Source organism: Accipiter gentilis, chromosome 34 (genome assembly GCF_929443795.1).
Source record: "Accipiter gentilis chromosome 34, bAccGen1.1, whole genome shotgun sequence".
In the NCBI taxonomy this organism is placed as follows: Eukaryota; Metazoa; Chordata; class Aves; order Accipitriformes; family Accipitridae; genus Astur; species Astur gentilis.
Genome location: NC_064913.1, coordinates 8941060 through 8965288, shown reverse-complemented (window position 1 = coordinate 8965288; position 24229 = coordinate 8941060).

The following is a 24229-nucleotide window of genomic DNA, read 5'->3' as shown; positions in this document are numbered from 1 at the left end:
GTTCAATGCTAAGTTCTGTAAAAACATGTATTCTTCTGAAGACTCTGGTAACTGTGTTAGACAATTGTCACCAGGATAACTAGGGAACTGGAAAAGACAACCAGAGTCAATAAAGGTTGACAAGAAATCAATCCAGATTAATATGTTAGTACTGAATTATTTTATAAACTTGTACTTGGATAACTTTACTTTGTATCGTACTTGTTCACTGAATTTTAAGTTCATATATTATATTACATCTGGGATTCAAGGGATAAAACAAAAGATAACAGCTGAGGAAAAAAAAAAAAAAAAAAGAAAGAAAACCAACACAGCTTCAAATTAGATTTATTAACTAATAAATCTTACAAAAAATCTCTCTTAATCCCAAGAGTGCTTTAGAAAGTCTGAAGTTGAAGAAATAGTGGTTGTAAAAAGAGGAAAAAGAAATAAAGGATGTAGAGTTCAGCAAATAATAGATGAGAAGTTAATGCAGTCATTGACATATTTTGTTTGAGGGTCCAAAAAATGAAAGTGCCCAAGACCATTTACAGTGTACTGATATATGATAAAATATCAGTATTATCCCAAAATCCTTTTAAATACAGACTATAGAACAAATGCCTGGTATGTATCATGTACATTGCTATCAGATAAATAACCTTGAAAGAAGTGATTAATAGTTTCTGCTCAAAGTTAATGTCTATTTCCCAGTCTAGTGTGTCCTCTATCAGCATTTTCAAACCAGGATTCTGAGATTGGAGTAAAGGGGAGTTCCTGAGCCATTGTAATTAAAAATAAACAAATAAAAAGCCTCTTTAAGTTTCTAGAACTCTTCTGTAATTTATCTAATGCATATTCTACTGTCATAGCCTTATCAAAGGGCCTTACGCTGAAGAGCAGTACAACTGACTCCTGCTTAAGGATGCTCTGTACTCCCAGGGAATCACACCGTGACAGTAGCATATGTGGGGCTCAGGCCTTCTGTATAGAATCTCATTCTTGAGGTATGCTTCTATCATAGGTAGGAACTCTTCCCTGTTGCAATTAGTAGCAAATCCTAGATAGAACTTAAATTATCTCTAATTGTCTGGACAGAAGAAAATCTGAGAACCTGGGAAACTCTTTAATTCCTTAAATGAACAGATTCTTGTTTCTGCAGCTCCAAAACTATTGGTTGCTCCATCTTCTTAAAATCATTTTTATCATTTAATTGCTGTTCCTATACACACTTCTCATAAACTTGATATGTGACTTAAGAAGAGATACATTTTCAGATTGCTTGAGTAAAATCACATCTTATAATGAAGAAATATTATTACATTTCCAAAATCTTTGATGTTAATTGCTAAAAACTAGAAACTACCCATATCACACAATAAGCATATAGGTTCTTGGAAAGATCTGCACAATACTCTTGATCATGCACTTCAGAATTTTAAACTCAGAAGTAACGTGGAGAAATACATTTTGGTGTGTACATGGCAAATAACATGAAAAGCTCATATAACAGATTTTCCCTTGCTATTGATTCATTAATTAAAGGAAAAATTCCAGAGGACCTGCATGAAGTCCAAGCAACTGCTTACATTTTTCTGTAGGCAACCTGTTCGTGTAATTTCCCATTAGTTGTGAATAAAAGGCAAGGAACAAAACATTGGCAGTTTTCTTTCTGTTGCAGAGGTTAACAGTGCTGAAACTCAAAATTACATTTTCTTTGTCTATCAGAAGAAATGTTTCAGTACTGTGAATGGTATGTCTTACTCCACCTTTGCTTGTCTCCCTCAATATTTTATTTGCGGGTAACAGAGGAATTTTACACATTTCATGGTACTACAATGTCCCATGAGGACAGGCTGAGACAGTTGATGTTGTGCAGCCTAGAGAAGAGAAGGCTTTCAATAATTAAAGGGGGAACAGAAGAAAGATGCAGAGAGACTTTTTACCAAGGCCTGTAGAGACAGGACAAGGCGCAATGATTTTAAACTGAAAGGGGGTAGATTTGGATTGGACATAAGGCAGAAATCTTTTACAATGAGACACTTCTTGATGAGACTCTTCGTTTCAAGTTGCAGGGTTTAATCTGCATGGAAACCTCTCTTTTGAGTCCTGATTTTATATCAGGTCCTTCATGTTGATTGATTGGCACTTTTAATGCATGCGTGTTGCCTGGGATGTTACTGCAGGCATATTTACATGAAGACCATCTATCCTAAGTTGTGTCTAATGCAATCAAGTGTGGCATTGTGCGCAAGCTAAGACAGAACTACTTCAGAAGCTGCCAAGCAGAGGAATTTACAGGTTTCACCTTCTACTTGGGTAACACACAAACAAAACTACAGTCATTTCAGTACCCAGGCAAAAGCTCTCAAAAGTCTCATTAGGGTCATCATTCCTGAGCTGTGGTGACAGTGACCCATGGGTTGCTCTCAGATCCACACAGAGAGGCTTTGGTGTCACTACAAAATAAATGTCTCCCTAATACCAAAAAAAAAAAATAAAAATTGCTCATTGTTAAAACAAAGAAACAAACAATCAGCTACAGGTTATCTTGGACAGATACAGTCTACTTCTTTAGCTGAAATGAAAGAATAAAATCAATAGGGAAAAGTATGGATTTTAGTCATATGTATCGTCAAGGTAACACAGGACAGTTTAGTTATAATTTTGAGAAACTTCTAAAATAGCAGATGGCAGTCCCTGGGAAGGCTCACCAGCTCTTACACATGTAAGATAGTGCTTTCATGATCGTAAAGTCAAGTGACTGATCATAACCAGTCATCTCAGTGTCTTAACTTTGAAAAGTATGGAGAGTTATAGGTACGTAATTTAAATATGACTCCGTGTGCTTAGTGGCCAATTAATGCAGATTAGTTTTCAGGGGCCATTTGGGGTTTAATACACAGATTTATGGTTTTAGCCAATTTTCTATTATGATAAATTCTTGGTAGTTACTTGATGTGATGCTGAAATGTTTGGAAGTTTGAGAAGTTGAATTTCTGCTCATACACTGAAGAGTTTAACTAATAGAACTGCAAAATTTGGACAAACAGTATGTGAAAAAAAGAAACCACCTATGAGTTGAAGAGTCTATCCTCAAGCATATTTACTAGGAGAGAGAGGTACAATGCAGTATTTTATCTTGGCAAAGTCAGGTTTATGTTAAAGCACTGGACTTTTCTATGCTGTGAACTGTATGCAGCACTTCTGTCAAGCCAGCTGTTGAGGCGATCAGTTGAAAAACAGAGGGAAAAATATTGGGGATATGTTTTAAACCATTATTTTGACACTCATCAGAGTGTATGTGTCAGTCATCCAAGATAAGTAATGTGGTTGTGTTCTACTCAGCCTGTAAGACAAAAAGCAGCCGGAGTTTAACCCATTTAAACCAAATTTGTGAGTTTCAGCATACAGATTGACCTTGTTTAAAGACATAGAACCCAGTCTTCTAAAAATCTCTGAAGATTATTCCTTCTACATGGGCCTCGAGATCGGTCTTACGCAGTGAAATTCATTATCGCTTATATCAGGCAAATTGAGATCCTTCAGTTATGCTACAGGAAGAGCCAGGTTAACAGATCTGGAAACCATGTGCCCCTTGTGCTTTAATAGGATTACCATTTAACGATCTTGTTTCATTAAGAATGGATGCATAATTTTATATTTAAAAAAATGTCTTTCAAGCAATTACAACAATTTGAGATTTCATGAACAACTACAGACTGGTCATTCAATGATATTTCAAAATGTTTGTACATTTTTAGGCTTTCATTTCGTAGTTTTTTTAATAGATATTGCAATTTTTTCAATGGATTTCAGCATATCATAGATGTCTATTCTTTTGCCTACTCCCATGATTTAAAAAGAGCCACTGAGGATCTAATTTTGAATGTTAAAATTGTAACTTTACTTATAATATCCATCTTCAAAAATGTTAAAGTAACACCAACAATTTATGGCCATCTTATTTCATTTTACATGTATTGTCAAGATTGGGTTTTTTCCCTTCAGGAGGGGGAACATTTTAACTGTCAAGACACTAAGTATATTAATATAAGGCTTGGCTCCCCAAAACTGACTAATGTCTTCTTTTGAAAGGCAGCTTTAGACTATTCATTGGAACATTTGTAAATATTGTCATCCAAAGATTTATCAGTACATTCACTGCAATAGAAAATAAACACATTGTACAACAGACACTTTTCAGTCACCACTCCTATGAAGCCATCAGAAACCATTCCAGCTGTATGCAGGGTTGTCAATGGGCATTTTCCATAAGCTTATCACATACCACAGATCAAAAAAACTTTAAATTTTTCATTTGGAAATACAGGAAGGCAAATAGGAGAAAACACAAGGTAACTGTTTTTTGTGAAGTCGGTATGAATAACAATAAACAATCTGCTCCTTTTACTGTTTGAAGTGGTGTCATGAAAGTACTTTTATTCTGTATGTCCCAGGCTGTGCAAGACAGCAGGACAAAGCCTTCTGGCAAAAAGAATAAAACAAACAAACAAACAAACAAACAAACAAATAAATTGCCTGACTGGCAATAAAGACTACAGGTTGGGAGGACAGTTTGCCAGTCTCAAATCTCAAAAAATTCTGATGATGACCTAGTATCAAAAAACCCCTTGTAATTAAGAAAGGAAACTCCATTAATTAATATTAATGTGTGGCATATACTTTCCATGCAAAATTTGGCTATTTTATCATAGTTTTTTTGAAAATTAAAATAGAATTAAAAACTTTATCAAAGCTCAAAGTTCAGTGATATCCATAATGGAATATATACTTCTGAATCCAAGACTTGCAATGAACAATCACAATACAACAACAGTATTAAATCAAAATGACCAGCACAAGACTAGCTTACAAAACTTCAGCCATTAACCAGGAGCAAGGCTCAGTTGTGGTCTAAGACAAAAGTTTGGAGCATTCATGGCATAGCTGTTATAAAAATCTGTATAATACCCAGGTAAGAATAAAGGAAGGAAATATCCCTTGCTTCTGTTATTGTGAGTTAGTTGTACTTCCCTCTACCCCAGCTAATCAAGCACAATTACTATCAGGTTCTAGTCTTTTTTTTCCCACGTGGCTGCTTGAAATTAGAAACCTAAAGTGCTGATCACAGGCTGAACTGCACACGGAAATCACGTAGATATTGTCAATAAGGCGATGGAGAAAACAAATCTATTCTCTCTGAGGTATTTACTCCAGATATGAGAATCCTGTTGTCCAAAGGGAGACCAGCTGAAAAGGAGGGAGTCTTTCCAGGTTAAAGGAAAAGGGATCACGCCAGGAAAGTCAGTACTGGCCTTTCATCTTTCCTATGTTTGATCTCCTACACCCTTGCAAAAGGAAAGGAGTATCAAGACCTCAGTCTTAACTGGGAACAAAATCACAGGTGATTCTATTTGATTTTCTAGTTCCTGTATGGTTCTGCATTACTCTGCAATCTATTTCAAATTATTCTACTATTAAATACAGGATTACATTGAAGTGACTTATAAATTCTGAGGAGTGAGAAATTCTAATATAGGTTTCAAAAGCATGCCATATGTTTCATTTTGTAACATCGATTTTTAAAGAGCTACAGTTTTTCAGAAATAGAAGGAGAAAAATATTCATACATCTTTTCTGGTGGTTAAAACAAGCATTCTGAATCAAAGCACTATTGTGATAAACAAATCCTTCAAAATGTTTATCTAAACAGTTTTAATATCAGTTTGTGATGGATCTCTCTACCTGGGGTGACTTCCTAGCTCCATTTAATTCAATGGCAAAACTCATTTACATTAAGGGAATAGAATTTCATGTCAGAATTCTCCAAGTAGTAACATGAAAAATTAACTTTGAACCATGAAGTACATTTAATATAAGCTGTGCCTGCAACATAAAGCGACAGTAGTAATTTAAGATTGTATTTAAACTACCTGCTAAGGAATGTAAGGCAGGCTTAAGCATCCACTGTACCTTCTAAGGTCAAGACACTGATGACTAATTTGTCCTGTTTTCTGTCAACTCAGCCATACGTTCTGTAGGTTTAATGGAGAGAAGCAATTGCAGTGCCTAGGTTCAGTGTATATAAGAGTTGCAATATGTGGTCTGAGTACAGTCTTTAATCTTTATCCATTCTGTAATTTGGTTAAGCACAGTGCAAATGAAAATGTATTTTTAAATGTTTAATTACTGACCTGAATAATGTCTAACTTTAAGCCTGGAAGAGATTAGAGAATACTTTCCTGGAGGGGTAGAAAAAAGAAAAAAAAAAAAAAAAAAAAGAAGAAAAGAAAAAGCGCTTTAGTTAATGCTCATTGAGAGGTATACATTACAGCCTAGTCAAGGTTTTTTCTTCCACTGGAACCGTATCATTTATGAGAAGTGTTGTTTTAAAAAGTACTTCTTAAAGCTATTGTTCAACCAAATTTTCTGTTATACGGCTGCTGAGAAAATTGGTATACATTATAGTGAAACGACTTTCTGGATGATGCCTATGTAGCTTTTTTCTTTCTTTTTTTTTTTTTTTTTTGCTTTTGCTTTGGTCTTAGACTTTAAGTCTGAAAGAAGCTGAGTGGAAGCACAGACAAAGTTATTCATGCTGCCTAAAATCCCTTCCAACCTTTCCCTGTCTGTGGAAAATTAAAGTACTTTTTTGAAATGCACCACATTGCTGTTGATTAAATATCCATTTCACTGTGACAATTCCTTCTGGAATTAAAGATCTATTTAAAAAAAAAAATAAAATTAGTGTAGTTTAATTTTCCTCTATGACCTTCTGTAAATGGGATATATTCCTTTAAAAATAAGGCAGAAAAGATTTGAAATTCCATATTGATTTATTTTTCACTCGTATAAATAGCATTCAGCATTTCATTTTTTGTGGATGAAGTTTTAGATTGCTGTTCCCTGCCATTATTCATTGGCAGCCAAGGTAAGGAATTCATATATATCCATCTGTCTATGTTCTTGTAAGGTCACCATTCACTCCAGTGTCACAATGAGAAATAAACACAGAAATCTGTCTTGTAGTCCTGCTGATGTACATTGATGTATTTCTGTTTGTACTTTCCAGCAGGTTTCTACAGCAGATATCTGCAGAGAAAATTGTTTTAAAGAGGAGTGGGATATAATCATTTGTAGTTGGATTCTAACAGGGGTAGATCATTTTCACTCATACGCCTGTGTCCTTCAGTACCTGGAATCCCAGCATGGCAGTTGGGGATCAGTTATCACCCCCAAAACGCAGTTCACCATTATAAGATCTTAATCCAGACGCAGAATCGAGTCTCAGGTATTGAACTTTTTTATATATTTTTATAAAAAAGGAGATAAATTTATGTACCTCACATAAGGAAATGGACTTTTCAGTAGGACTCAGTCCTTTGACATTTGAGTTAAAATTTCTCTATGTATCCAAAGAGTGCAGAATAGGTCTTTTAAATTTGCAGCCATCATTGAAATCCGAGTTCAATGGCCTGAAAGAACTCGACACATTCTGCAACTGTCTTTTGGAACCGAGAGAGGTTAGATGCTTACCTGTTACCATTCACTGACATGACCCATATATTTAAGGTATGAGATAACTTCTCAACTGTACGGAGTAGACCTTAGAGGACCTGTGTGGAGCCGATCTTTTTTTCTGTCTTCTGTTTCTTGGGTCAGCCTGGGGCTTTTGTCTTAAACAATAGGGCAGCCTCAGAGCTGCTCTAAGCTATGCCTGGCTGTACCCAGCCGGCAGGCAGACTGTAAGAGTGATGAATTAAATATCTCTTCTCTAACTCATGAGTTTTCCAGCAGTTAGCAAAACAAATTCCCACCCTACTAAACCTGTTGTTCACCACCTGATTTTCACTATATAGAAAGAAGTCCAAAGAAGGAGAGGTTTTCTACAAGTGAAAAAACTGTACTGATGATATGTGGTATTTTTCTGGCATGATAAATGAACAGAATGCTTCAACTTCACTCCTCTTGAGGTTTGGCATGCTAACGGAAGCTTGTGTCACGCTAAGTTCCACTTTGATAGTTATATTCTATCAAATGCATTTTTTGGATGAGCTTGTAAATACTTGAATAAATATTCACATATCAAGTGCAATTTGAATTTCTCAGATGAAATTACAAAAAAAAGGGCTTTGAATGCTGAATTCCCAGTACATATCAGCAGAAATATAAGATTAATATCAATAAAATTAAATACACATTTTGTTCCACAGTTAAAGATACAAATAGAAGTCTACTAAAGATCATTAAAATTACAATAAAAATGCAAATAGTTAGAAATAAAAATATATAAGTGTTACCAATCTGGATACCCAAGTAAAAGGTATGGTTTAATTTTATAATTTGACTACTAGAACTGTTCAGAGAATAAATCAGTTCATATATAACATCTTGCCTATTTCTGATGGTTATGCTATGCATTTGTATATGCAAAGTTCTACATCTTTGGGGGGTGAGTTTAAATGTACATATTGCTCTAAATGAGACTATAAATTTTTATTTTGCTAATGAAATATTATGGGAATCAATTATTCACTGATGAGGCAGTAGAGGATGAATAAGAGTTTGTAAAGTGCGAAGGGACTATGAAAACAAATGGGCATATTTGCATAATGTGCAGCACTATGTCACATTAGTGCTGCTGGGAAACATTGATAAAGAGGAAGGAGGACAATGTTTGACTACTTTTTCCTCTTTAGAATGCAAGCTTCTACTAGATGAAATGCGGCAGATGTAACAAAAAATAAGGTGGGAATACTGTAAGAAAATACTCTATGGTCTAGTTGACAATTCTCGAAGTGAAAGGGGATGACCTTGATGACAGTTTTATAACACATTCCAACAGTAGTACCTCTTTCATGTAATATGTGCATATTACAGAGCTAAAAATGAACAAAAAATTACCTCAAAACAGCACTTTAAATTTCTGAAACTAGCTATCTCACAGTTTCTAACATGTCACCAAATTCTATTATGACCTGATATGACTGTGACTTTAACTGCCAAGTTAAGGAAAAGTATTTTGTGAAAAGAACAAAAATTGATTCCCCAACTGGCTTTAAAATTAAATGAAGAATTTACTATTCCTGCAGAGCAGGTGAATCAGGCTTGAAGTCTGCCAGGGTGGTAAACTCCTTCAAAACCAAGGTGTAAATCCAGACCATAAATAACAATCAAAATTGCAAATTTTTATCATTTGTTAGATTAGTTCACTGTAAATCATAATTATCTCACTTTACTTTGCCATAAATACATTTTGCTCAGAAAATTTTCCAACTTGATACCAGTCTACATCTACTTGAAACGGATGCAATAATCTTTATTTCACTGACACAGAAGAATCTAGGTTTATATGTATGCAAATGGGGATATTTTAAGTTTAATTATTAACCCTGTTCAGTGATCATTGAGTTTTATTGTGGAATTAATAACAGAACTGTAAGCACGATATTGATTTTAACTGTTGTGCCACACATTGTCGGTTTAATTTCCATGAATTGTCTTGGTGTTGTTAAGAAGTATGAAGAATGAATAAATACTGAATCTAGCAGTGGTCTGAAACTGAAAATTCTGAAGAGAACTTTGCATGGAAATATTTCTTATCCATTTTTTTTTTTTTTTCTTCCTGGGATAAACTGGCACCAGTCTTGTATATTGCTACCCCTATGTTATCAGTGAAACCTCACAGTCAGATTGAACAGGGAGTCCTTCTTTTTTGAAGTCCTCATTATGTTCTTGCTACCATTCTGATCTCAGCAGGATTATAAATTATTCTAAAAACATTTAACAATGGTATGGCAAAATATAAATATTCTTCTTTCTCTCCCAAACTCCATGAGACATGACAGACATTTGAAAGACGCTTCCATGCCCAAATTCAGCACCTAAATAAATTGTAATATCTTTGGTGGATGCCACTGTATGTTCATCCTTCTGGAAAATCTGGTCTCTTTTTTAAGCAGTTGAAAATTTAACTTTATGAATTTGCTATGAAAATCTTGTCTTCAATTCTCTATTGTTTTCCTTTCCACATCTTCAGTCTCCCGCCTCTCCAAACTTAAGATCCTCAACTTTTCCTACCCACCTCTCCAAACTTAGTGTCTGGCTTGTACAGCTTTCTTTTATGTGCTTATCATTACATTCTGGGGCATAAATGTATTTTTGTGCATTTACAGTTCATACACAAAGGAAATGTGTTTATTAGGTCAATCAAAGTTTGTAATTACTGAGTTGGATCATATAATTGCTGCAGAGATTTACTTTGTTTGGTAAATATACGTACAAAGAGCTCAGGTATATTCACTTTAACAACATACCCCTCCAATAACCAGCAGTATTTGAATCCTGTTACCTGAACTAGTAATGCCTTTTTAGACTACAACTAATAATACTCTTCCTAATTTGGAAAGGAATTACTATAATAGAGTAGATAGAACAAAGAGCAAAGAAAAGTCTGTGTAACACAATACATGTATATTAGAAAATGTGCAATATACACAACATACAAGCAATGTGGTTTTGCTCCATGATCTTTCACCTTGTGATTGATGATACTTGTAATAACCACTGACCAAATTATGAACAGGATTTAAGAGAGGTTTAAATCTGAGAAGTCGGTTTCCACACAAACTGATTACAGATACCACTTATTTAGCAATTCCATGCAACAATCCCTATAAAATGAAACACTGAATTAAATCTACTGTGTCCTGTAGTGTGGATGGCCATTATTGATGTACTAGAGAGTAGCTGGTAGCAATCAGAAATGAGCTACAATTGCAATGAATAGTTATGGGAGAATTCTTTTGATTAAGGGTCATCTTTTTCACACTTGTGTTTGTATATCACCTCGAGAAGTGAGGCACATTTTCAGGATTAGGACTTGAAGTTACTATGACAATGATAATGATAATAATGATGATAATGATAATAATCCAACAAAAACATGCTGTGGAGTTACAGAAAACACACCTGTTTGTACTGTTCAGAAGCTAGTGAGCTTGTTCAGTTGAAATAAGGACAGTTCTGCAGTTTTGTCCATTCCTCAAATGAAACAAAGCTTATGTTTGCATAGATTCAGAATGACTCATATGCCACTTATGTGCTTCTCCTGGATTGCCTGTATCAAAATAAAACACTGGAAAATCTTTATTTTCATCTAAGAGACAGAAATTCTCCCCACGGCAGCCTGATTCCAGCCTGACACTATGACATTATGTTTGTGGCCTGTCATTTTAAAGAATGAAAAACAATGTCAAAATTAAACTTTGAACTTACTATTTATTAATAATCTGCTATTATGATTTCATTACTGTCAGAATTTCTTTTGACTGGTAGGACTTGCTTAGATCACATCTGGTGCCTCACTGTCCCCTCTGAGGCAGTTTCACTCAGAACAAGTGTCCCTTACCAAATTTACACCTGAAATACGCAATGCTCCTTCCATGCCCATGAAAGCAGTGGTTATCTCATAACGATTGAAGAGTTTTCTCTTTTGTTCCAGGAATTAGAGGTCTCTTTTGTTCCAGGAATTAGAGTGTCATGGTTTAACCCCAGCCAGCAACTAAACACCACGCAGCCACTCGATTACTCCCTGCCACGCAGTGGGATGGGGGAGAGAATCGGAAAAAAAAAAGTAAAACTCGTGGATTGAGATACAGTTTAATAGGACAGAAAGAAATAAAATAATAATAATGATAATAATAATAAATAATAACAATAATAATAATAATACAATAAAAAAAGAATTAGAAAATACAAAACAAGTGCTGCACAATGCAATTGCTCACCACTCACCGACCAATGCCCAGTTATTTCCCAAGCAGTGATACCCCCGACCCAGGCCAACTCCCCCCAGTTTATATACTGGGCATGACGTCACACGGTATGGAATACCCCTCTGGCCAGTTGGGGTCAGCTGCCATGGCTGTGTCCCCTCCCGACTCCTTGTGCCCCTCCAGCCTTCTTGCTGGCTGGGCATGAGAAGCTGAAAAATCCTTGACTGCGTCTAAACACGACTTAGCAACAACTGAAAATGTAGTGTGTTATCAACATTCTTCTACTAAATCCAAGCCATAACACTATACCAGCTACTAGAAAGAAAATTAACTCTATCTCAGCTAAAACCAGCTGTGGGAAGAATGTTGGCTGATTCTTCATTTCCCGAAAGCCTGATTTTCCCCATTTCTGTTGTACCGCCAGTCCTTGCCAAGTATAGAGCTCCACATAGAGAATAAATCACGCAAAGCCTGTGAGAACACCTTGCAGATTTCTCAGGCATTCACAAACCTGCAGTAATAAATCTGTGGTGTGCTGTTCACCGCTCACTCCTCCTGTGAGCATACCAGTTCTCTGCGCTGGCACACAGGTTTCAAAACTGTGCGTGCACATTTAAATATTTCCTTCTCTGCTAAACTGCTGCTGAATGGAGAGAGGGATAAGGCAGCTCACGGAACCCAGTTCAACCTTTATCCTCCTGTTCACATGGGCAAAAGCAGATACCTAGGAAGCAGTTGGAGAAAAGAGAAATCATGAACGATACTTCTCATGTATTCTCAAACAGCCTTCAGTCACTGCATCTCAGCAGTTTCCTCACCAAATTTAATAAGCCTTTACAGAGCTTACGTTGGCCCATCAGACTTTTTGTGGGGATTCGTAAGTAGGACAGTTTTCAGTCCATCTCCCTTTGGCTTTTAACGAGAGATGTTAAGTAGGACTTAGGTGCTTCTGAATGCGTCCCTTCATGATTCCGGAAAGAGGAGGCCATGTTTTCCAAAATACTCTGAATTCAGAAGTTCTTCTGAGTATAGTGGGAAAATTGAGGATAATGTAGGCTGCTGAATACTCTAAGCCCTTCAAAATCTATTTAGATTTTTTAATCAGATTTGTCACTTCTGGTGACAATAATTAAAAATAAAACTGCGAGAAAAATACTTAAAATTTAATTTCTCCTGTGAATAAACATTATTTCTTCTTAGTGCTATAATTATTTGTATCTATTATTTATTCAAAGTCTCGAGTATGCCTGAAGTGTTCCAGATAAATTATCGTTTACAGAAATGTTGTTTTATTGATTAATTCTAATTAGAGAACATGCCTAAAAAATCCCATACTACAAGAAATATAGAACCAAGTTCCTGGAGGTATTTTTGGGTTTTTTTGCCTTTTTTTTTTTTTTTTTTTTTTTTTTTGTAGTTTTATCAAGAGAAAAGAAATATAAAGGATTCCAATTTATGTGTGAGCAGGGAACAGATTGTAAAGAAGGTAGGAAAAGAGACTTTTTCTCTAATTCAGACTGTCAGGTCAGAAACTTGTGGGTCTCAAGAGCAGAGGATATAAGCTCCAACTGTGAAAGTCCTATTACTCTGATATGTTTTTACAACTTGAATTAGTCACTTCATGAACTAACAGTCATGGAGAGATTGGGAGAAAAAGCAAAATGCCTGCTGTAGCAAGAAAAATTCTGGAAGAGGTCACACAGATGAGGGCTCTGAGAAATAACTAGAAAAAGAAATTTTTGAGACATTTTTATTTCATGTCATAGGAACTGTGTTATCTGTTCTGATTTGCAAATCAGCTTGTATTTTCTTAGAAGGGTAGTATATTCTTCTTTAAAGTAAGGAAAACTCTTCCCAAAGCTGAGTATTTGTTTACTCTTAGAATTAAGTTGAGAGACTCATGGGACATTCCCAACTTCTAAAAATATTGTCCTGTTACTTTATTGTGATTTATTTGTTGGTTTCTACCTCTTAGTTGTTGCTTTCTGTCTGAAGTATTTATATGATGCCTTTGCAGAAATGAATGATAGAAAAAATACCTAATCTAGCCTTCTATGCTGGCTTTAATACCATTTAGATATTTCACCTTTCTATGCCTTCTGTTCCCCCAGCCCCCCCCCCACCATTACATCAGTTCATCACCATTACCATTATCAACAGGGAGAATGTGGATGCAGATCTATTACTAGCTATTGGTTGGATTTATGCCATGATCTTGAGGGGGCTTATTCCCTTGCCAGTCTTTACCCGTGTGAGCATTTCCACTCAATCAACAGAATCATGGGAAGTCCATGCAGGTATAATATTACATATTGCTTAACTGTTGCAGGATCAAGGTTTTAAGCAAAGATACTCATAAATTTCAGACAGGTTTTGGGGCTTAAGATACCACTTCTAATTTCAATTTTCTGTTTCTGTGTCCTTTCTTCCCTTCTCCCTTTTAGCCTCCCCTTAGTCACCCAAAATTCTGCTGAACAGTAAGAAGTTCACGGCGAAGAGTAACTTGCTGACAAAGAGGCTCATTATGCAACATATTGATCAAAATGTATGTAGCATTCTAGTTCCTTGCTAAATATTGCAATTTTTTATGTTCATAGATCATCCGTAATAAAACATATAGGAAGAATAAATACACCAATGCTGAGTCAGTATGCAAGGATATGAAAACTAAAGATGGTTTGGAAGAAAAGCCGTCTCCCATACAGTTTTCTGAGTGAAGATCCCTGGAACAGTGTCTTAGGGTAGCCTCAGCAGCTTCCTACAAGAGGTGCAGAACAATAAGATGGAGGGTCTGCACTGCTGACTGCTGCATTTTGATCCAAACTCTGTCGGCACTAATAGGAAGAAATTCATCTTGATGTTAATGGGTTTGACATACAAGTTATATTATCATCCACCTCAAGCTAGACATCTGATAACAGGACAAAAGCTCTGCAAAGTGTAGTTCTGAGACACTCAGGATAAAGAATTTCTATCTGTCCTTTCTTTCAGGCTCACAGATATCAAGGTCAAGCTTTCCAGCCGAAAGCAAGAACTTGGCTGTGTTTGTCCCTTTCTTTATCCAGTTTGGGGGGAATTTCAGGATTGCTTCTTCGGGGAAGATGGCATTCCCAGTATCTGTTTAGTGTTTGAACACAGCTTGATAGTAGAGACTGACCACATTTCTTTAATTTTGGTACCTGGCAGAGAAGTGGAGGTATAACTGTAGCCTTCCTTACTGAGATTTATGTTCTCTACATGTTATGCCATTTAAAATAAAAATATGAGCCAAACGCATATGTGGGTATATATGGATGTGTATGTGTATATGTCTACATGTATATATATAAAAGACATTTTGAAGTAGATTGTTAATAGTACATGATGTGAACATGAAAATATGTAAAAAAGCATATTTTACATGCCAATGAAACTGTATGTTTTATACTAGCTTATAGTATTACTCTCTCTGATTAATAAAAATTGGCCTTATGGCCAGGGTAATTTCAAATTTTTAGTCATTCCAACATCTTTTGTCCTGTTTAATTTTCAGAGGCTGCTGAGGTTAGACAGATTTCCTCTGCAGCTGTTTTAGGAAAGGGCAAGAGGGAGGACAGAGCTAATGATTTGACATCTTAAACTAAGAGAAAAATCTCTAATGCATGTATTACATAAAATTAAAAGTGTTCTTGTTTTCAATTTATTAAACTAGCTGGCACGAATTTAACAAAATTTAAACTGCAAACTGCAGTTGAAATATCTTATGGCAAATCATGAGCTGAGCTGTTTATTTCTGTTGGGCTTATTGCCACCACTTGACCTAATTATTTTGACACTTCTGCAATAATACTTAGGAATAAAAATAAATTTACAAAAATTGTAATAGGGTTTTTTTCCCCTCAGGGATAAAAGTAGAAGGTAACATTTAACCAAAATAAGCTATCTTTAAAAACTGTAAGGTAAATATTTTAATTAAAAGTTCTTACCATAGATTGAGTGAAGATCCTTTTGTGAAGTGGGGGGAATAAAATGTAGAGTCTTCTGATCAAAAAAAGAGATTAAAATTTAAACTCTGCACTTTGATTATTTTTGTACCAGGTCAGCGTTATACAGATCAAATGAATCCCACTTGCAGCACTGAGACTATAAAGGAAAATGGAGATTATGGAGTCAGAAAATGATTACAATAATGTTGTTACTACAAAAAATAGTACAAGTATCTTCCTTCTTTTATTATAATTATGGACAGACATGTAGAAGTAGTGGTTGAGTGAGAGGAAAAGGCCTTTTCTTCTACCAGCAACATGCTGTCAGTTTTTCAAAAGATGCCAGAGATTTGGAATCCTCCAACTCCACTTGAGACTCATTTGCAGATATGAACAACTGTACTGCTGTGATGAAGCCTAGGAGGTTAGTAGATAATCAACATGTTTGTTTTAAGTATATACATTTACATGCATATATAGACATACAGACACCTAATTATTCTGGTTTTGCAAGGAAAAATACATTTATGTAATCATCCTGCTTACTCTGTTGGGAAGAAAGAAAACGATCAACCTAAAACACAGTGCTGCTAGGAAATTTTAAAGGAAAGTGGGTTTTTAAATTTATGGACATTTTCTTCAGGAAAAGAAAAATTTAGGAATAGTTTTCTGTTCGGAAATCAAGTTAAATTATCCTTTTTTTGATCTATTTTAAGATGTGCTACTCTGGTATCACTCTCCTGTCTAATTTCTTCAGGATTTGTTTTGAGGATTGTTCTTTTTTCCTAACAGACTCACTCTAATGTGGCATAGGACTCCTATCACACATCTTATCACCTTGGCCATAAGTTGAGGCTAAATACAAGTTCCTTGATTGTAAGAAAGCATGAAACCAATCAAAAAGAGAAAAAGAATGTAGATCCTTATACAAAGATTGCACTGGTGGATTGGGAAGGAAGAGAGGTGAGAAATAATATCATTTAACGTTTAAGACCTGTCCTTGCCTCTTGCTAACCAATGTAAGGAACAGCTTGAGCAGTAGGAACAAAGACCAAAACCACCATAACTGGCAAACCCACAAAGATAAAAATGAAGGCTGGCACTGAGTTTTACACCCTTTTAACTTCACTGGACTACTTCCAGAAGCTACATGCAAAGTCCTTCAGATGCTTTTGTCCAAATATATCCATCTCTGAGGACACAGTTACTTTCTTTTTTCTTGCTTTGTTGCATGAAAGGGCAGCACCACCAGGAAATGACCTTGCCAAACAACAGTGTGCAAAATCCTGCCAAAACCTCTAATCTAAGCTTTTAGGAGCTCAGTGATTTATCTGTACTCAAAAGCAGCAGGTCGGAACCCCAGAACTTTAACAGGCTGTGCTTCATCCATGGCTGCCAGGAACCATGCTCTCTCCTCCAGTGTAACTGCTACCCACTCATGGTCCAAACTGTAGAAATGGCAGTCAGGCACTGAATTAGAAGATCGCTGCTATCAAGGGCAGAAATCTCCTGACAGTCAGAGAGTCTGAATAATGCAGCTTGTTAACTTCAAAAGCAGATTTTCCTATCTTGTTCCACAGGCAACAGAGGCTGATGAACCTTTGTCACAAATTCATTGTCCATAAGAAGATTATTATGTATTTTGGACTTAAGATACTCTTTTTTTTAGACAAGCTCAACTTTCTCTCCCACAGTTATTTCAAGGCAGTGATAAAAGACCTGCTTAATTCAATCTTGAAAAGTTCTTTAAAAGTGATTTTATTTTTACGTGCTTGATATACAGTTGCCAAAATGCTTTTTAGAGCTGGAGATAAGGTGAAATAGTCATGTATATTTTATGAATGTTACTACAAATCAAATGGAGGTCTTAAAATTATGTCACTGTGTAAGAGCTAGCTCATACTCTGCTTTTGCCAGTTTTGCCATACTGCTTCTGTCACTATCTAATAACTTACAGAAAAGTGAAAATCTCCAGAGTACAGCTATGCAATTAGAAAGGAAAAGATGCAGATTTGTGCTCTCAAAGGAGCTTTATCATTTCTGTTAATTTATAACATAAATGTTCATGCCTTACTAATATCTTAATTTTTATTCCTGATAATGTTATTTAATAATCCTAGTGCTATCTATGCAGTCCAGCAAAAACATGATTTCTTACAGCAAGACTGCTAAGGAATTACCATTCTCTTCACTAAATAATACTTCCTTGCATTGATCTAGCTTTTCCAATATTAGCTCCAGCAAATTTCCTCTTCTTACTATGGGAAGGCTTACAGTAGGAAACAGATCAGTATTTTCAACAGAATTTTTATGATGATAAATTCTTCTAGCTTCATTTTTTACAGGTTAAAGGTAAAGGATTGATCATTTTCCAAACTGGATCTTCCATCAAAGGAAAACCTGATTTTTAATATTTTTTTTTTCCCCACCTTCAAGGTAAGTCTGAACTCAATTTTGCTACTTATTCACCAGTAGTGAAAATGACCATCCTGTTTCCATGTAGAAATGAGATGCAAATCTTATTTCAGCCCTGATATATTTTGGAAGAGAGAACCAACCTGGACAGTTTCTACACACACGGATCTAAGACTTGAGCCCATGGGGAATTTCATACTTGGAAGGATTTTAAGGTTTTCATCCATATGGTAGAATGTCTCCCAGCATGTCCTCTAGTTCATACATTGTTTCCTTGAGATGAGCAACATCTGCTGTACGTGATTTATTATACAGCAATCCCTCAACTGCCTCCCTATCTTGCTGCAAAGAATGTATACTATTGCTAATTTCCTCATAAATTGCTGCAGAAAAACCTAATGAAAAAAGATTATTTTATTAGTATCAGATCAAGCAAAAATTGTAAGAGCTGTCATTTACAGCGAGCAAGATGCCCACCACATGCATAGGCATGGCTTTTTGCACATCTCTTTCCACTGTTTTTTCTTTGAATTTCAACAGGTTTCTTGTACACCAAAATAATCCACAAATGTAATATCCATATCAGCACCTATGCACATAGTAATTCCTCTGTTGTGTTAATTTCCACCTACTTGTTAGAACAATTCACCCACTGAGATCTGGAGAGGTTCTTTTAAACAAAGGTCCACATAAAACCTGCCAGAATCAGACATATGTTGACACAACACTGTAATTCACTTACCACTATATAGCATCCAAAGAATTTTTGGTCCTCATCTGCACAATTTGTCCATGGGACAGGCGTTTTTCATTTGGATCTCTTATTTTAAGTCTTCCGAAACAAACAAAAAACCCCAACAAAAAACCATGAACAAACCAGTAACAACAACAAAAAGGCATTAGAAGACATATGTATCAAACATCAGCCAGATAAATATCCTGGATAAAGTTCAGAGAGGACTCACATAGCTTATTAATTGGAAATCAATAAATATGCATTATTGCATTTTCCTGCAGATAATTTTTAAGTGTCTACAACTGCTGGGTTTCAAACCTACTATGAACATGGAATCAAGACAAAAGCCAGAAAAAAAGACTCCTAGTAGAATAGATGGCTTGCTATTTCAGTCATTGCTCTGCAAATGCATGATTTTAGAGAAGCCATGCTTAATTTGCACCAATAATTCATTAAACCTAACATAAAATCATGTTCTTTAATCCTATAAACCAGTAAAGAATTAAGAGAAAAGTTCTTATCATGGTCAGTAAACCTTTACTGTCTTGGACACAACTTTTACATTGTGTTTTATCTCAAATTTAGTCCAATGTCTATTTCAAGTATGTTTTGAAGGACATTGAACTTTTGGAGCTCTTCTTACTCCTATATGCTCAAGAAATTATTCTTTATTAAAATACTTTGTGAATCAAAAAAGGAGACACAAAGCGTTGTACAAAATCCTTTTGAAATACTGCAGCAGTCACGCTTTTCTGATGGACTGAATGCTGAGCACAGAATTTGCATAAATCCTGTCACATCAGATAAGAAAAGCACTTTTTTCTCTTTAATTACAAGAAGCTAGACAGTGGAGCATCAGCACTACTCAAAACTTACATTCTTTCCCCATTACTATCATACTGAATTATCATAAGAGAAAAATACATGTATATCTAAATAGTAAAAGACTAAGTCTTGAAGGATTACATCAGATAAGGTGTTATTACATTATTTCATCTACTCTACAGAGGAAGAAGGAAAAAGACAGCTGCAACTTTTCATGTTAGCAAAGCTTCTGAATTCTATTTTCAAGTACTTCTGTAAAGCACATTGGAAAGGTAAAGTAATAAAAGTATTTTAATATAGCTACTGGTGATGTCTCTGCTGCTTCAGTAGAAAGGGCACTTTCTATCCCAGCAACAGGAGCTGTAGACACGATCTTTCACTTTTTTCCTTTTTTTTCTTTTTTTTTTTTTAACCATAGCACTCTAATTCAGTTATCTTGGCAAAATTCTGCAAAGTGTATTTAACCTAAGGTAAATATTTGCTAAAAGTTACATGAAAGCAAAACAGCACAATGAAATAATACCATATGGAAGTAGTAGTTATTGGCCTAAAGTGAACTGCAATCAACTTTCCACTAACCTGAATAATATGGACCTGGCCTAATGGATAAATCTAGAAAATATGCAGCATCTATAGTAGTAATTTAAGCAGCAATGGGTAATACTGTCACGCGCTGGAATTACACCATCTAAACTGTTAAACTGTTCAAATGGCTCCTGGCACGCCTTTGTCCATATCAAATTGCAGTCTGCCAAGCAGTCCCTGGAAGAGCTGGCCAGTAAGTGTGGGCCGGAGACCATTAGCAATAGAAAATTTTATGTGGCCACTGGAAAGAGCTATATGGAGAGCTCCTGTCCTCTGTGTGTCTGCAAAGAACCAGTTTTGGTGAGGCAGGCTTGTGAACTTTATGTCAGCAATAGCCATGCCAGATTTAGTTTGGCTCCTGCAGAGTCACTGGGGTTTCTGCTCTACTTTCCCCACGTTTGGACGAAGTGACTCGTTAAAGCAAGACTGTGGCCTTGCCAGCACTGAGCCTCAGCTGATGTCTAGCACTGCACCAGAATGCCCTCTGGGAAGTGCCGTGACACTACTTCTGCCCAAATGGGCACAACAGATCCTGTGTGAAAGACTGATTCCCTGGGAGCTGGCCTGGCCAGACATCTCAGTGAAGCCACTTGGGCTGAGTCCCTGTTGGATCACCCTGCCTCAGCCGACTTAGATCTAGGACCTCCACGTTCAAGGGACTGTCTCTACATGATGCCAGTGTACTCCTAGCTGTGCTTTCCTACTGAAGATCCATGTGGCCTGAAGGCTTTGGAAGTGGTACAGCTGCCCACACACAGCTCTGCACCTCCATTAACCTGGGTGGGTCTGAGGTCTTTCTGGGCAACTGACTGCAGTGGTACCACCGAATGTGTTTCCTAATTTACTGTTGCAGGTATGCGAATAGATGGAAAAAAAAGCCTTGCTCTTTTCTCCCCTGCTTCCTGAGTTTAAGGAAGTTTTCCAGCACAGTTTTAAGTAATGTGATGAAAACATGATGGTGTATCATATGGTTGCCTAATCAAACAGACCATGAGAAGTGGTGAGCGGACTTCTTTTTTCTTCACCTCACCTGAGAAGTCCTACGCAGATTCAGAAAGAGTTGGAGAACTATCGAGTAATACAGTAATACATAGTCTTTGTAGTTTCTATAGGATAACATTTCTTGAAAAAATTCATGAAATATATTTCATGTATCATGTTCATCAGAGAACATCATGGTACAAATCGTCTTGGAATGTCTTTGATGTATCAAATGTAATTTATTTCTTCAAGAAGAAAAACAAGTAATGGAAGTTTTAACCTCATTCAGATCACCAGCAGATATCCTAGGTACTGAAATGTCTGAAAAAATGACAAATTCCCTAGCTAGAGAGATACAGTGCCTAGATTCAGTTGGGAATTTAAGAGATGGATGTAGTTAATGGAGAAATCTATATACCCTGAATATGTATTCACAGGTCCAAAATATGGAGCCTGCCTCTTTTTATGGTGATTTAAGCACAGAAATGCACGAGAAAAGGGAATGACCTTGTGGATGTGCAAACTAAACACAAAATTGTCCATGGTCAGCAAATACCAAACTCCAGATGCAGGAATACCTTCATATCAACTTTATTCCAGGTTTTATGGTAGGTGCTCTCTGCACTTGTTCCTAGCTTATCTGCTGATAAAGTAATCACCCATAACTTGCAATTCTTCATAAATCTGGTCTGGGAACTCATACAAGTTGTCACCCTTCTCAAAATGGTAATAACATTGGCCCTACCAGGAGGCCTGTCTGATCTGCATGGAGTTTTTCACATATTTCAACAAACAACTAAAGCCAAAGAATTGTGTTTAGGTAGTAATTTTTTTTCTTCTTTTTTTTTTTTTTTTTTCTTTTTTTTTGTCACTCCCTGTGATATTAACCAATAATCATACATTTTCCAGAAAAACAAAAAATATATTTGCCTGTAAAGAAAATACTTTTACTAGCCTCTACATATGCACAGCAAGACATTCTTGCATATCTATGCATTTTGTAGTTTGACATTAGGCTCAGTATAATTGCCTTGCAGGCTACATGAAATTGGGATGCTGGTAAACTCCAGCAGAGTGGTCAGATGACATTTACACCCTTTTCTCTGCTCTCACAAAGGATTTGTGTAGGAGAATTTCCAAACTAGTGATTTAGAACAAGGAGTATTTGGTGTGACTCCGCTGGAATTAGTGTGATGCACAGGAAGTTTCCAGCTGTAGAAGGTGGAAGAAGACACATGGAGAAACTCAGAAATATTAGCAGCCATTGGAGGGAGGAAAAGGGCATATACAGGCTTATTAATAATATCCACACAACTGTTTTGCCAATGATTTCCTCTGTACATAGAAGAACAGCTCTGAGTTGTGCTCTCACTCTGGAAAAAATACTAATGTTTGTTTGGTGCTTGTTGTTTTAGAGTGCCTGTAATTTGAAAAAGAAACCAGACAAAAATAAATTTTAAAAATACATTATTGATTGAAGAGAAAAATCTCTTTCCATTCCTATTATACACATAGACCCAATATTATTAATCTTCTTAGTTACACTCCTTTCACCTCTTTACCAGAGTTTTTCTGAACTTCTTGTACGTATTCTCAAATGTCTAAGTGAAAGGAAATATTTCCAGTCACAAGTCTGTATGGCCATAAGAAGTGTGCTTGAAAGACTTTGCCAACCTTTGTTCCTCAGGTTATTTCCTTTAATAATTCAAGGTCTTTGTGGTATTGTTTTTTGGGTTGTGTTTTGTGGGTTTTTTTTAACATTTTGGAATAAAATCTCTTCATTTATACTGTAAATCAGTTAAATCACAATGGTTTTATTTTGGAATAAAAGGTTGACATAACACAGAAATGCAGTTTTCTGTGGCATATTCTGCAGTGTATGTATTGTGAAAGACTTAGCCAAAGTAGCGGGTCCTTAAAAGTTCCTTATATCTCAAGTCCAATGAATTTGGACAAGCTCCTTTGTACCATAATAGGGCTTTACATGTGGAAGAGATCATGAGAAATTTGAATAGGATTTTATTCTTAGGTATATAAACTTGAACAAATTCTTGACAATGACAGACCTATCAAAGGACTATGGCCTCCAACTGGGCAGCATATCCCAGCCAGCCCCACAGCAGACTGATCCTTAGGCAATTCCTTGGATGCCAATACAAGCAATGTTAGAGCCAGTTGCTTTCCATGGTGCAGCCAGCCAAGTGTCCAGATGCTGTTGCTAGAAAAATGTATATCACAGCGGAGCACCTGGATTTTGCAGCTGTAATGTTCAGTGTTTAAGCTGCAGTTAAATCTTCTCAAAGGATCTGAGATGAATACAGGGAATAAGGAAGACAGAAGAAGTAGTTCATGTGGTGCAGTAGCAGAATGTATGCCATGTGGCAAAAACTTTTATACTGTTATTGTTCTGTCTTCATCTCCCATTCCTTTGCATATTCCATCAGCCCATACCTAATTGAAGGGAATTAGGTATTAGTTATTCTATGTACCTATCAACAGAAAAGAAACCCCAAAGTACCTAGCTATAATGGCAAAAGCGTATTTTTCAGATGAGGTGTGATTTCACAATAAGTAAAGAGTTCAGCATTGCGGGTTGCAACGAACAATGTGTATGTGTGCCTGAAATTCCTTAGTACAGCAATGTAACTTGATAGAAGTTCAACTGTAGGAAAACATACATCTTTGACAGTACAATATTTTAAAAATTAAATTAGTCCATTTAAAATCTTCTGCAATTGAATATTCTTTTTGTTTCTCCATAAAATATTGTCCATTTCCTACAAATGTAGGTCCTTAACATACGGTTTCAGTGCAAAAATATTTTATGGATTTAAGTCTTAGTAAAATTACTTTAAAATTGTCTCATGAATCCATAGATGAAGCTACTAATAGGTGACATCTTTCCCCTCATCCTTCCAGTCTTGGAAATATAAAAATTGTGAGATAAAAGACTAATTATATAA